This window comes from Alexandromys fortis, unplaced genomic scaffold, assembly GCF_014885135.2.
Source record: "Alexandromys fortis isolate MF-2015 unplaced genomic scaffold, M_Fortis_MF-2015_v1.1 scaffold_72, whole genome shotgun sequence".
In the NCBI taxonomy this organism is placed as follows: domain Eukaryota; kingdom Metazoa; phylum Chordata; class Mammalia; order Rodentia; family Cricetidae; genus Alexandromys; species Alexandromys fortis.
In genome coordinates, this window is record NW_026067969.1 from 3,584,822 (window position 1) to 3,588,685 (window position 3,864).

Below are 3,864 nucleotides of genomic sequence, written 5' to 3' on the forward strand. Positions count from 1 at the left end.
GGTTTGAGACAGCTCATAGTTTAACCCCACAGCTTCTGGAAAGAGCTTCAGCAGGTCTTGGGGTGCAGGGTCTCTCCTGGCCTTGCAATCAGGTGCCCATGAGGACCCAGGTCTTTTTCATAGGGTTGACCAGATGACCACAGAAGGCCCTACTTCCTAGCGCCCTTAGCAACGGCAGGATTCAAGTCCTTGGGTGTTGTTGATTGGCAGCCATTGCTGACCTTTCTCATGGGCAGTCTCTCCAGTGTGGCAACCTACTTCATAAGAGTGGTGAGAATAAAGTAGTGTGTTCTGGATTTTAAACAGCCTGCACAGGCCATGTATTAAGGCCTGGACACCAGCCTGTGGCATTACTGGGAGGTGGTGGAACCCCAGGAAGCGGAACATATTGGGAAGAAGTTAGGTTATTGGGGAAGTACCCCTGAAAGGGGTATTGGGATCCCAGCCTCTTCCTGCCTCTGCTTTTCTGTTGCCATGGTAATAGCTTCCCTCCCTCACATTTCCACCTCCGAGACACACAATGACCTCATAGGCTCCACATTACCCAGGGAAGTGACCGTGAAGCCCTGGAAGCTGAAAATTGATCTTCTCGGGTATTCTGTCACAATAACAAAGCTGATGAACACAGCCACCTTCATCCAGGATGGAACCTGAGTGTGGAGCAATACCCGAGAAGGAAACGGCAGAGCAGAAGCCTTCTTAACTGCTGCAGACCTGTTTGCTGGGGTTTCTTCTTTCTCCCTTGCCAGGAGGGCCTTACATCCCTCCTTGACTGAGACTCTAGCGGATGCTGCCCTGGCTGAAGAAGACCAGAGCTAGATGGTGGCTTTTCCCACTCTGATGTGGGAAGGTCATTGGTTAATTAATAAAGAAACTAATTGGCCTGATAGGTCAGAACATAGGTGGGAGGAGTAGACAGAACAGAATGCTGGGAAGAAGGGAAGTGAGCTCAGACGCCATGCCACTCCTCTCCAGGGCAGACACAATGAAGCTCAGACCCAAGATGGATGTAGGCTAGAATCTCCCTGGTGAGTCACCACCTCGTGGTGCTACACACATTAATAGAAATGGGCCAAGCAGTGTTTATATGAATACAGTTTGTGTGTTGTTATTTTGGGGCATAAGCTAGCCAGGTGGCCAGGAGCTGGGTGGCAGGAATGCAGCCCACAGCTCCTACTACACCACTCTGACTGACAACACAGGGTCTTCTGGTACCCAGGAAAAAGAATGATTTGAGGGAACGAGTTTACAGATTAATAAAGGAGTATGTGCCCAGCTGGGGAAGGCGATGGACCTGGGATGTAGGGGCAGAAAGGCGCTACAGTTCGATGGCAGCAGCTTCCACCCAGAGGTAGTGTTGGTGAGTCCCGGGAGGCCACAAAGGATACTGGCTGGGCACAGGTAAAAACATGGCGGTGGCTTGGGCCACTTCTGTACATTTAGTTTATCCATCAGCTTTCTGTGGTTCTGACAAACACCTGAGAAGATCGACGCATAAAGAGGAAAGGTTCATTTGGCTCCCATCTTGGGAGGTTCCATTTCACAACAAAAGGGACATCAGGGAAGGGTTTTGAGGACAAAGGGATCTTTTTGGGGGGAGCATGGCTATGAGGGTGGGCTTGGTGTAGGGGATAGTCCTGGGGTGGGGCACAGAGGCCACTGGGAAGATAATTGGAAAGGACAGTGAAATATAGAGCTTCTCAATGGAGACATGGACATCACATGCCTTTATATCAATATCTGGGTGGCCAAGGGTGGGTATCACTCACCTACCTGTGAAGTCTATGTGGTCCAAGATCAGCTGTCACACACCCATGCAGTCAAACTCCCCTAGACCTAATCTTTCCATGGTCTCCAGCCACTGTCCTCTGGTGCCCTGGTCTTTTTTTTTTTTTTTTAACTGTGTCTGGAATCCTCCAAGGTTTTTGCCTCTTTCTGTAGACTTCACCCCTAATATTGCAGATCTGAGTCCCACCTCTCATCAATCACTTTGCAGAGCCAGAGTTGTGAGCACCCACTTGGAAGGCTGCTTGTGTCTGTCTTTGCAATGTGATGAACAGAGATTTTGCTTCTTAGGAGAATGTACTGAGCACTCAGAGAGGCAAATGCAAGGCAGGTTACTCTTCTGCTTTGAGACATCAGATGTCAGTCCAGAAAAAAAGCAAACCGGACAACACACCAATTTAGTACTTATCATGAGAAATTACTCCATCCTTACCTCTCCATCTTCCTGGGGCTCCAGGTTGACCCTACCCCTCCATTTCCTGGGACATGGGTTCTGAGAGTCTGGTCACAGAGCAGACACTGTACCTTTTCAACCCTGAGATAAACTAAAATACATCGAGGCAGGCAGGAGCCAGCTCCCAACTAGGGGAAGACGGGACCTGTGCCTCCTGCTTATCTGTGATTCCTTAATGAATTCCTCCTCACACTGAAAATGGATCATAAAGATTTCTCTCTAACATCATCAGCACAAATATTTCATGGCATGACTTCTTAAGCTTTTTGTGGTTTTGACCCTTTCTCTCCTAAGAAGTTTTATATAACTCCAAGCATATAGACACATAAAACAGATATACATACCAAGCATTTATAGATAGTAATTTGTAAAAGAAATTAGATTAACTACATTAAAAAAGATATTTTAAAAGTGGTTCTTTGGTAAACATATTAATTTTATCATTCATTAAAGACAAAAACAAAATTTTCCTGTCAATGTTTGGCCGTGCTGTGTGGCCGTGCTGCATGGCTGTGCTGTGTGGCCGTGATGCATGGCTGTGCTGTGTGGCCGTGATGCATGGCTGTGCTGTGTGGTTGTGCTGCATGGCTGTGCCGTGTGATTGTGCATGCATGCATGGCTGTGCTGTGTGGCTGTGCTGCATGTATGGCTGTGCTGTGTGGCCGTGCTGCATGGCTGTGTTGTGTGATTGTGCTGCATGGCTGTGCTGTGTGGCTGTGCCGCATGGCTGTGTTGTGTTTACATAAAGATCTAATCTCTCACCTGAATATTTGATACCATGAGACCTAGAAACTCTTCAATCTTTTTCAGAGTTGATTGATATTTTGATTTTACAGCCGTCAATGCCACTTTGCATATAAACATAGTACAAGATGGTAGGGAAATATTTAAAACACTTTCAGAACTGTTGGAATTTCTGTCCTAATCCCAACCCAAAATTCACTGAACATTTTTAAAAATAAATCTCAAATCAGAAACTCAAACAATTTTTAAAAAATCAAAAATTCTCTTATATTTTTGGGTTGTGAGCTTAGCATTTAACGGCTGAGCCATCTCTCCTGCCCCAAGTCTGATAGTCTCAATCCAAAGACATACTGACATGATATTTACATGCTGAAGAACGATGGGAGGGAATTATTTGACTTTCTCCCCCTGTAGTTAAGTCTCTGTGTTTCTCTAAAAGTCAGGAACTGTAGGCACAGTGTAGACCCTGCAGTTCACAGCAGGCGAGAGCCTCACATCTGAGCAATGTAGTTCAGGCGGCTCGATGACACATGATCCAATGACGTGCCCAGTGCCATTCCCATGGTTCAGCACAGGCCAGCGCTGCCAGAAACACATGGACTCTGGATGAGAGTGATCTTGAATTCACTGAGTATTCAACCCACTACTGACCAGGTTGTCACCACCCACACTCGGTTCTAAGACCCTCATGACTCACAGTATAGTCCAGGAAACGGGGCTGTAAGGCCACTATGGACCACACCCTTTTAAGGCACAGCAGAAATGCAACTGGGGGCTGATGTGGGCGTGGTCATGTAAACGAGAATGGTCCTGTAGGCTCACAGTTTTGAATGCTTGGTCCACATTTGGTGGAACTGTTTGGGAAAGATTAGGAGGCAGCC